The 12,317-nt window shown below is 41.3% G+C and overlaps 1 protein-coding gene across 1 annotated transcript in view; it reads right to left on the bottom strand.

Annotated features, from left to right (window-relative positions):
- The window catches only part of JARID2 (jumonji and AT-rich interaction domain containing 2), a 302,580-nt gene that overhangs the window by 237,647 nt on the left and 52,616 nt on the right, over window positions 1-12,317 (bottom strand). The window lies entirely within an intron of this gene.

Genomic DNA, 12,317 nt, shown 5'->3' with positions numbered 1-12,317 from the left:
CTGCTGGGAGGAGCAAGCATTGAAGAACCACACACCAATGGTAAATAGACCAGATACCCACAAAACAAACTAGAAGTGTATTCGAATAATTAGTACAGCTTCTATAAATATATAATTTTCAGTCCCAAAATAGTGCAAAGAACAGTATTTTTCCCATTATCTGAAGTTATGCAAATAGAGTGGAACAGCCCTTTTAATATTCAGATTATATAAGCCAGGGATCTCAAACTCAAATCACCATGAGGGCCACATGAGCAGGGCTGCATCACTGACAGGCCTCCCTGCCTCCGGCCCTGACCCCACTCCACCCTTTCCATGAGGCCCCACCCCCCTTCCCCGCCTCTTCCCACCCCTTCCCCAAATCCCCACCCTGCCTCCTCCCCTGAGCATGTGGCTCCCTGCTCCTCCCCCGCCTCCTGGAAAGCGCTAAGTGCTGCCAAACAGCTGTTTGGCAGCAGGAAGCATCTGGAGATAGGCAGAGGAGCGGGGATGCAGTGCTCTGTGGAGAGGGGGAGCTTGGCTGCCCGCAGGAAATAACTTGGGGGGGGGGGGCTTGGCAGGCCACAGGAAATAACCCCATGGGGCGCATGCGGCCTGCAGTAAGCCCTGCTTTACAGAGGCAGACAGCTTGCTTAGAACTAGGGCAGAGATGGAAGAATTGTTGTGGGTCTGGATGAAAGTCCATGTTCTTGTAGGGACAAATCCAGGAGCTGGACAGAAAACCATTTTGCCCTGAAGTAATTGAAGGAACAGATCCTTTCCCAGAAGGGCTCTTCTGGACAGCTGAGTTGGGTTTGTGCCCTTCATTTCTTTATGGTCTAGAAAGAAATCTGGTTACAAAACATTCTGGATTGGGGTTGGGGGGAGGGTTTCATATCAGAATTTCAGGTCTTTACCCTGGAAAAGTGATCAAATATTTATTAAAATACCATCACAAGAGAGACTAAAAATTGAATAAATAGAAGGCAAAGGGTTTTAGTTAGACTGTTGAAAATTCTACATGCTTCCTTTTTGTACACTTATTTAACTGCAATATTTAATGAACACTTGGGAATAAAAAGAGGTCTTTGTTAAAGATGAAGCACCATGACTCTTTCAATAAAAGTATGGGCACTCTCCGTCATTGAATCCCTTCCAAGAGAGCCTGCAGCAAAACTGATGAAGAAGCAGCTTGATATTCCTGATATTTCTGAAGATTTAAAAAAAAAAAAAAAAAAAAAAAAAAAAAAAAAAAAAAAAAAAAAAGCAAAAACAAGTATGACACCCAAGAATAAAAGGTGCTGGGGAAAAATCGGGGAGAGGGGGCAGAAATAGGTACAAGTCTCTTCACAATCATGAAGCAAACCGGGCACAAACCCAATTTTTTAAATTTATTCTGCTGTTTAGATTCAAAAAACTAGGAAACAGGAGAATGAAGGAGCAAGATGGATAAAGAAAAGTCACAGGTTAACATACAGTGCCAATATGTTTGAATAAATCAGGCCTCAGAAAAGGCTGCCAAGGCAAATTAGAATGTTTAATGTCATCCACATGAATTTAAGTCTATGCCTACACACCAAAAGAACCAGCCTTTCAATGTTTTTCACTACATTCTTTAAGAAGAGGCTTTCCTAGACTTCAGTATATTTGCCAGCTGAAGAGGCTCATGATCTCAGGTTCTAAGCCATTAAATGAAATGTCTGAAGCTCCCAGGGGAACTAAAGACCTTGCAGAGATCTTTGAGTACTGGAAGAGGCAAGGGGTTCCAAATGGACACTAGTAAAATCAGGGAACCAATGGCAAGTCACAGATATATTGTACACTCTGATCTTCCTAACTGCCTTGCTACTAAAAGGAAGGGAGGCAAAGAATATACATCTTCAACGCTTTCCATAGGAAAAGAAAGGTCATCGGTTTTCCAGGCCGGAGGGTACAGCATAAACAGCAGAAAATTTGAACTCTTAATTAAGGAATTATGCAAAGCACCTGCGCAAATCACCGCTGATACAGGGAGTTTAGTATCAGAGCAAATCCCAGAATGGGATAGGGTGGAAGTGTAAATCTGAACTCTCTTAGAATCAAATAGAAAAGTTCAAACAGATTTAAAAAAAAAAAAAAAAAAAAAAAAGACAGCTTAGTGGCTTCCAGAACCAACATGGCTGACACTTAGCCACTGGCATATTTGGACCCTTTTGTCTCAGATGCTTAAAAGGGAACATAAGAATGACCATACTGGTCCATCCTGGTCCATACAGACCAATGGTCCATCTAGCCCAGTATCCTGTCTTCCGACAGTGGCCAACACCAGGTGCTTCAGAAGAGAACAACTATGAGTGATCCATCTCCTGTCATCCAGTGTCAGCTTCTGACAATTTGAGGTTTAGGGATATCTAGAGCATGGGATTGCAACCCTGGTAATGGGGAGAGTACCCTTATGCAGGGGTGAAGGGAAACAGAGCTTTGGAGCAGAGCCTGGAGCTGGAGCGCAGAGCAAATCCGGAGCAATGGAGCTGCAGGTTTTTGCCTGGAGCTGGAGTGGAGCCGGAGCACAGCTCCAAAGCCCTGAAGGGCACAGGGGATTCTTGGGGGCAGAGGTATACATGAAGGAAAAAGGAGCCTACCATCAGGATACAATGTGCTGATCCCAAGTGGGTCTTGGTGTCTGACTCTCTTCCCCACATACATCCCTTGCAATATTTCTAAGAGAAATGCAGGGGTCAAGCAAGACTGGCAGTTTACACTACAATGCTTTTGGTTAGGAGATTCAGCTCTGAAGGCAGACTGTGACAGGCCATTCAGGACAACATTGGAGCGGATGTCCTGAAGCAGGTAAGCAGCAGGTTTCCCTCAGGCTGCTCAACTGGTGCTGCTCAGTGCATAGCACTGAAAAAAGTTTTAAAATGACAGGGTGCCCAGCCTGCTGCCAAGTGAGCACCAAATAATTATGCCTGTAAGCAGAAAGGAAAGGAGGCCGTTTCCCAGAATTACACCAGCTGTGAAGGGTCCCTAACAAGCAATATCCAACTATGAAAATATGATAACATGAATTTAACTACTCCCTGGAGTGATGGTCCTAATCAGGAAAGTACCAGAACTTAATTCATGTTTTATTTCTCTTGCTCATTCCCATCACCATTACACTCAATTTTTCAGATTCTTAACTGAAAAGGTTCTAACCGTCGTTTCCATCTACATGACTGGTAACCCATTAGTTGTTGCAGCCCTTTCTGTAGAATAAAGAGAGGTATTGAATAAGAAAAGTGCTTTAAACATCTGAGATACAATTAGGTGGGTTCTCTCTCTCTCACCCACCCACCCTCTATCTCCTGGAAATCCTGCTCTACACTCTTCACATTTCAGAGAAAGACCAAATATGGCCAGTCAATTAAAACAATATTTATTTGTCTCTCAATAACAAAGATCTGATACCAAATGTATGTAAAAGTTGAGCAGGGGTCAGGGGGAAGCCAGTAACAACTGCTTTCAGACTTTGCCAAATGGAAGTGACAAGTCTGGACCACTAAGAAAAATGAAGCGGTTTGTTAAGTTACACACTGTGTAATAAACACACTGTCAATTTGCTTCTTATCCTCTTCCTTCAACAGGGCTTTTCTTTCTGTTTCCCCTTAAAAAAGTGCACTCTGCAGAGCTTGTGCATATTATAAATTAAACAGAAGCTACTTCACCTCCATGGACCACACACTGTGGACAACTTCGGTCATTGTTACATATATAGAGTTTGGTTTTGTTTGAATTGTATGTTTCATTTCTGTTTTGACAGCAGATTTTAAAAGAGGATGTCACTCTCTTTACAGCTTTTAATTATTTATTTTTTTAAAAAGTTCTGCAAGAATATTATAAACGTGAAGCCATGCAATGTTTTATTGCTTCCCTGGGCCTGCTTTTACTTTTACTGCTAATACTTTTTGTTCAGTGCTGAGTCACCATAATCCAAGACAAGACACTGTTCACAGTGTATTTCAGGAACCTTTGGAGTGGAAGTGGGCAAGGGCAGGGGGAGAGAGAGAGAGAGAGAGAGAACACAGACACAAACGAATTTGCTAACTGTAACAAGTGCCATGGTCAACAATTAGCACCCTGTGTGAAATGCTGGAATTTATTCAGGCAAAAACATTGTTTACCTCACTCCCTTTTATAGATACATATTGGGAAAAAAAAGAAAAGGGTGGGAATAGCAAATTTTATTTTCTTTAGTGACAGATTTGCTATTTGCAATGTTACCTGCCAACCATGCAGAAAGCCATTGTGTGTTTTACATAACTCCCCATCCTAACTTTACATATATCACAGAACAAAAGATCAACTGATTATCCCATCACACAGCTTTCCACAACATTACTGTGTGGCTGAAATGACATTACTGAATGAGGAATATGTTTGACAAGGCTAAACCTACCTCTGGAAAGAGGATCTTGTAGTGCAAGCTCAGAACCAGAGAATCAGGAGCCCTGAAGTGTACTCCCCAGCTCTTCCACAGACTGTGTAGGACTTGGGGCAATACACTCTGTGCCTGATTCATTATCTGTAAAAATAAGATCACAGTCTTCCCTGCCTGACTAGAATGTTGTAAGAATTAATTCATCTTTGCAAAACACTTTCACATCCATTCACGGAGAGTGTTAACAGAAATTCGTAGTATAACATGCCTACATGTGCATGCGCTCTCTCTCTCTCACGCACGCATGCGCGCGCACACACACACACACACACACCACCAGCAGGCAGAACTGTTCAGACCATTTGCTCAACTGTAGTGAAGAAGTATAGTCCTCAGCTATTACACTACTCAATTTGAAATACTTAGACTTTGAATCTCTTGCTGAAATCTAAAAAACAAAACCCGATGTAAATGTTTGTTCAGGGTAGCATCAAATAAATTTAGAAAATTATTAAGTCCTCAATGTCACATTTCCAGACTGGGGTAAACACTGCTCTGCAACAGGTAGGGACAAAACAAGCACGTCTTAGTACAGATACATTCTAGTCTAATGCTCAGCAAACAGAAGTGCAGAAGGAAATCAGGACTCTCTTCCTCTCCCACTCTATTTCCAGCTGAATCTCTCCATTGGGCCTTTAGGAAAGGTTCTCCAGTTGTCACACTTCTTTTCAGCCTGGAACATCTTTGCAGACATGGGGAGCCGTACAGCATCACTGTTTGTTCCTGTCTATGGCTTGCTCCTTCATTAAGTCTAGTCTAGTCATGTTCCTCCATACAACGTCCCACCTCTTCTAGTCAATGGTCAGCCTCTAGGTCGGACTTGATTGTGTTTGCATTTTCTTCTTTGACATCCTATCATCTGTCTTCTGCAGCGTCCCCAGCATCACAATCTTTTTAACTGTAGCCAACCCCATACCCTGATTTCACATCGTACTCTCCTTCTAACTTCCTAATTGTTTTAAGATCATTCCACTTTACACCCACCCTCTTTTGAAGAACTCTTGCTCGACTGCCTCCAGCTTTTTTATGTCAGTTTCATTTAATACAGCTACTTCGAGACCACAAAGTAATACTGCTGGCAACAGATATCAGCGGGTCCACCATAGTCAACTTTCCTTCTAAGACTAACAAGCTTGGACCACTCGAGTTTGAAATCAGGTTTTCTTTCTGCTAGAAAGACTTGCCTGAAGAGGCTAAGAGAGCTCCATGTGCCCTCGTTTGAAATCAGAGTTTTCCTTCTCCTAGATATTGTTGGTTCACAGCATGTTATTCCATAATATTCAGTGCAACCCTTCTGGGTTTCTCCAAGATCATATTCTATATTACCCCACACGTGCACACACACTCCTCCAATAATGCCTATAGACCATATTACCCATATTCAGAGAAGACGCAGAGATGGGCTCTAATTCTGAAGGGTCACTTATATACAGCTTGCAGCTATTGCCACCCTCTTGGGCTGTGATCTTGACACAGCTCATGAGCAGGGTCAGGCCTGATCAGTTCTGGAATACAAAAAACAGACTGTAGATGCTGCAGGAGTGTGCAGTACTTTCCATAGGTGGCATTCTTCCCTGCCAGTCAGAACTGAACCAGCATCTCAACATTCTCTCTTGGGGACATCGTGCTATCCTTTCATACCACATGTAAAAATGGCAGCCTTGTTTTCTTGTCATCAAAGATCCAATGGTATTTTTAAAAAGTAGAGGGGAATTAACCAATTTTCTGGGTGGATTTTTAAAAATTTTGATAGTTACATTCCGTCTACCTCAATTTCCTCCACAGTTTCAGCTGACAATGGTTCAATTCTCTAATGTAAATACAGCCTCAGATACATTAATTTTCTGAGCTAAACTGTTGTGCAGTGCTGCTGATCTCTAATGTAAACATCTGTCAGGTCCATTCCAATGGCACATTAAGGGACCCTATTGAGAACTTCAGTATCCTTTGGGATGAGAGATATAAGAGGAAAAAGGGTGCTCTACAGAGTCAGATTTTGATCATACTCTAACAAACAGGAACAAAATTTAGGCTTAGCTTTTTCTGCATATTGCAACTATTTGCATCATCTACTGGCATAGGTTGGCTGATTGTATAGTTGGACTGCTCTGAGGCTGAAAAGCCACTGAAGGTATGGCGGAGTAGCATGCAGAGCTAGGCCACAGACAGACAGGCACATGGAGAACTGGATGACTAATTATAATTGGCATTTATGCCTAGTGCTTGCAGTGGCCATCTTGCTAAGACAGAAAGACATATTTGTTAATTGTTTTGCTACATTTCAGCTGATCTATTTTTGACTGACAGCTTTCTTCTTTCCTCTTCAACTGACAGGCAGCAAAGTCTATCACGAGTAAGGCTGAGAGTTTGTCACAGAGGTGACTTCTGCAGCAGCCAGCCACCACCCTGCCCCCAGCAGCAGGAGGAGTTTGGGTGGGGGGTTCAGGACTGGATCGCAGAAGGGACTGAGGGCTCTAGGTGGCGCTTACCTCAGGGGGGCTCCCCAGAAGCAATGACATCCCTCAGCTCCTAGGGAAAGGTGTGGCCAAGGGGCTCTGCACACTGCCACCACCTGCAGGCACCACCCCCACAGCTCCCATTGGCCACAGTTCCGGGGAGGAGGCAGTGTGCAGAGCTGCCCAGCCACACCTCTACCTAGGAGCCAAGGGACATAGCCGCTTCCAGGGAGCTGTGGAGCCGGGTAGGGAGCCTACCAGCCCCAACGCCCCCCCACCCCCTGAGCACCCGCGGCATCCTCCGGGCCGCACACCTCCCCAATACTTAGTTAGGGGTAGGGACAGGTTACCAGCCATGAATTTTTGTTTACTGCCCGTGATCTGTCCATGACTTTTCCTAAAAATATCCGTGACTAAAACGTAGCCTTAATCATGAGCAAGGATAGAGTCTTCTTCTGCCATCTCTCCTACTGAGACTTCACTTTCCTCAGTTGATTCCTTTCCTGACATTCTTGCAGCACCACCACATTAAACTAATTCAGGAAACATTACCATTGTAGACTCTCAGACTTTAAGGCTAGACAGGACCATCATGATCATGTAGTCTAACCTTCTTGCACATTGTAGGCCACAGAACCTCACACACCCACTCCTGTAATAGACCCTTAACCCCTGGTTGAGCTACTGAAGTCCTCAAATCATGGTTTAAAGACTTCAAACTACAGAGAATCCACCATTTACACTAGTTTAAACCTGCAAGTGACCTGTGCCCCATGCTGTAGAGGAAGGCCAAAGAAAAGAAAAGAAAAAAAGAAAAAAGCTTTTTTTCTAGTCTTGGAATAGAATTTGAATCTTTGACATATACTACTGGTATGCAGCATAAACCATTAACTTTTAATCTAACTGATTAAGACCCCTGAATAAACATTTAATCATGATTTAACAGGAGAGCCGCCATGAATTAATGTACTAAGATGCAAAAAACCCTACCCCAAACAAATTAAAAACAAATTATTCCTGCATTTCCAATACACAGATTTAGGATTGATGGCTGTCTAGTAGTTCAAGGCTTTACACAGGACTTGCATTGCACTACCACCATAGGGAAGCGCTGGTGAAATACAGTGTTTAAAAAAAGTAGTCTTTAAAGAAACCATACAAAGGTGATCAGAGTGTCACCCTGAGCAGCAGAATTCTGCAGCTTCCCCTCTCTCTGCCAAAAGAAAAGGAGTACTAGTGGCACCTCAGAGACTAACCAATTTATTTGAGCATAAGCTTTCATGAGCTACGCTTATGCTCAAATAAATTGGTTAGTCTCTAAGGTGCCACTAGTACTCCTTTTCTTTCTGCGAACACAGACTAACACGGCTGCTACTCTGAAATCTCTCTGCCAAGGAAGTTGCCATTATTTGGATGGAATCGGCTTTTGCATCTGGTAAAACAGGAGACAGACACTCTCCACAACTACATATAATTTCACGTTCCTGATCCACCTTGATAAGAACCTTTAGCACGGTTAAACCCTTATTTCTGAGATTATGGGGAACATTGCATTTTGTAAAATTGTGTAAAAGTTCATAAATTTGTCCAAAAGCCAAAATTCATAACAGGGATTAGAATATTTGGGGTTACGGGATACTGGATTCTTTCTATATTGACACTTGTTTGATTCTGAAGTTTTTAAAAAACAAGGAGTGTAACTTAATAAGTTTTCTTTGCATTGACATCATAAATGGGATATTAACAGTTGCATATATTTGTTTTTATAATGCTTTATGCAAATAGATAAAGAAACAGCCCCAAAATTTTACAGACAGCTTTAACCTTAGTTCCCTTTAAGATACAGGAAACATTTAATAAGCCACTATATTCTGCAAGATAGACAAAAAGGAGAAAAAAAAATCTTCTCAGAAACATTATAAAGATTTCAGCAACAGGGCAGAAGACAAAGCAGTACAGAAAACGATATAGCAAGTCTGTGAATATAACCAACATAAAAGAAGACGACTTTGGTGACACACAAGATAAAACGTCATGGAAAGTCCAGCTGGCAACTCGTCCAAAATTGAACGTTAAAATAGTAAAAACTAGAGGAACCTAAAAAAGTCAATCCATTGCTCAATTCAGAGCCACAAATCATGCACTATTGCAGATAGAAAATGTAGTCATTACAAAATTTGAGACTTATTTGTCTGAAATAGGTAATTCAGAATTAAAATAACTTCTAAACTTATCCCCATCTTGACAGTCAGGGAAAAAGTAGGAGAAGAAAGATTTAAAAAACAAAACATTTACAATGACCAGACATCAGAATGCATCCTGGAATCACATAATTTTGTTCTCTCTCCTTCTGTTAGCAACAACAGGTGAGCCCAAGAGACTGAGTGCTACAGTGAATACCGGAAAACACTTGCTGGTTTTAAGCATTCTTCTAATCATTTGAGTTTTGAGTTTAAGACTACATTACTCAAATAAAACGCCAGTTTTGATTAAGGATCTTGAATCCAGAAGTCCGAACAATATAATCTCATATGAAGTCACTGAGAGGCCCAAATTTTCAAGAAAATATATCCTATTTAATTAGCAACAAGAGAGTCCACCTTAAAAAAAATTGATACCTGTTCACATTATTACATAAAGTCATGTAGTGGTACAAAACTGATTCTCATCTGAAAGCATATGGCAATTTGCAGAAGGAGCCTAGGAAAGGAAACTTACACCGAGCAAAAGAATCCAAACTGGTTAGCAAGGTACAAGTTACACACAATACTGAAATTCCAAAACTGACCTGCAGATTTCACGGTTAATATGATGTGGATCTTTTTGCAGCAGCTGGGTTTAATGTGCACAGTCCTTTCCAAGGAAAAGCTCCAAAGAATATTAAACCTTGAATGAAAATGCAAATTGCCATACACTAAAAACAGAACAAGGAAGTGCACTTTGGAGAACCACAACGGAAATTATCTGCATTCCATTGGTACTTCAGTTCGGATCTTCCTTTCTATTAAACACTGACTATCAATGGATGTGCTTCTGAAAGTAACCAAAAAGCTTAAGAAAAAAGTTACTCTCGCTGAGATTATTGTTCTTCCTCCCCAAAACTAATCTAATCTACCACATCATCCCAGCTCATTGGCACAAAAATAAAGATCAATGACACTTGGAATCAGCAATATTTTATTTACTTGCAATATCCATCTGCAAAATGTTTAATCTGGGTATAGCAGGGATGTGTAGTAATAGCATGAATTTTAAAATAACTATATTTCAAAATGCCTCTTGCTACTATTTATCCATCAACGTAAATATAATCTAGAATAGATATTGGCTAAATTTTCTTTTCAACTAAAACTGACTACTCATGCAAGATCTAGCATCATAGAATCTGAACACTTCTGCAATCGTTAAGAAAAGTTACATTAATTATTTCAAACATTTAATATTAAAGCATGCATCCTCTTTCAGAATCATAGGAAAGCCAAGCTCCTTGTTACAGCTGTATGACAGAAAAAGCAGATATTTAGTTTTTAACCAACAAAATCCTCATGAGGTTAACTAAAAGTGTAAACTGAATTCCTCATTAAATCTTCCTCCATGCCAAAGCCACAACAGCTAATACTAGTTATTACTCTCTCAAAAGAAATGATCCAGAGTTTACACACATATACATGGTCTGGAGAGGTATTTTATAAATCCCACAAAAACATTTACACAAAATAACTGAATGTGGGCCAATAGAGTAAATCTCTCACATGCAAAATGTCAGCCAATTACGCTTTTAGCGGAGCACCAAGGAGAACGATTTTGGAAAGCTAAGCAGGTTTCCCAGTCTAGGAATGCTTGAAATCTGTTTATTCTCAGTCAACAACTACTTTCTTCCTTCTGCCAGTTACTAAACTAAGACTGGGGAAAACTGTTTTACTGTTACCGATCAGTTGGCTTAACCAAATTTAAATTCACACACAGGGATACATGACAAGGTCTAGTGAACAGAGCACTGGATTGGGTCTCAGGAGACCTGGTTTCTATTTCTGGTTCTACTGCTGCTCTTCTGGACGACCTTAGGCAAATCACTTCTCTCTGTGCCTCAGTTTCCTCATCTGTAAAGTGGGGCTAATGAATACTGAGCTCCTTTGAGATCTGCTGATGAAAAGCATCATGTAAAAGCTAGGTATTATTACTACCTTTAATACCCTTTCATGTGGGCAGAAAAGAGAAGCTTATTTTTCCCTCCCTTCACCTTTGATCTGTTCACCCTCCACTGCTAACAACTGGAGAAAACTAGTCTCCTTATGGCACCCCTTCATCTCCCCTGCCAATTCATACGTAAGCAGCAGTGCTGTGAAAGGGCCAGCCCTGCACCATGAACACTGATCAGTTAGGGGGCAAGCAGAGAAGAGTTGATCTTTTGGCCTCCCAAAAAAGCCCTAACTTCCCAGCCCTGACTCCCTGCCACCAGCCCTCCTGCCACTGACAGATGGGGATGCCACTCATGAGGAAACGGCACAGCGTGAGCTTCAGGAAGAGGGATGTGTGCTGCTACTGCATGGACACTGCAGTCCCAGAGTCTGATCTAAGGACTGGGACCTAGGACCAGGGAGTGGTCTCAGTGTAGATCACAACGAGCTTTACTATCATACACCAAAGAGCTGGCTAAAGCCCAAAAGGAACGGAGATGGCCTAATCTGGGGCTAAACGGTTGAGGCTGTGGGTAGGCACCACAGAGAATATACAAATTACAATTATAATAAATGTTTCGAGACCAGAACCACAAAGTGCCCAAACTGAAGCCAAAGACACTCAGGAATACTACTTCAGTATCAAGTATTGTCATCAATTACATTGGTGAAGAGAGACCAATCTTTCCCTGATTGAAGGGAAATTTAAGAGAAGTGCAAGAAAGAGAGGGTGCTTCTAAACTGATGCTCATTTTTGCCCTCTGCAGAAAAGCATCAACACTAACAACAATTAGAAATCAGATATTTGTCTACAAACAGGTAAAAATCAGTAACAACATATCAGGCGAAACTGGGAAAGAGGATGGGGTGGGGAGAAGGGGAGTAAAATTAGGATAACAGAAAGGACATATTGGTAAAACAGTAAGTAAAGAATTTTGTTCAAGAACATAAAAACAAAGATTTTCAGCAAACTCTGAAAGTCTAAAATTCACAAGTATTTTTATACAAGACCTAAAATGGTAAAATTTCATATTTTTAAAAGAAAAGGGGGACAACACTGAATAATATTAGCAAAAAGCTGTTAGTGGAGACACAGTGCTTAGAGAAACTAGGACGCATCAGAAGTATGTTTTCCAAGGAAGGGAAGAGATTTCTGAACCTGTAATTTCAATTCCAGAGAATCAACCAATATGGAAACGAAAGGGACTACTCATATTGCAACTAGATTAGATTAATTTTTCAAAG

The sequence above is a fragment of the Chelonia mydas genome, chromosome 2 (assembly GCF_015237465.2).
Source record: "Chelonia mydas isolate rCheMyd1 chromosome 2, rCheMyd1.pri.v2, whole genome shotgun sequence".
Lineage (NCBI taxonomy): Eukaryota > Metazoa > Chordata > Testudines > Cheloniidae > Chelonia > Chelonia mydas.
The sequence above is the reverse complement of the archived record's forward strand: the minus strand, read 5'-3'. Positions and strand labels throughout refer to the sequence as shown.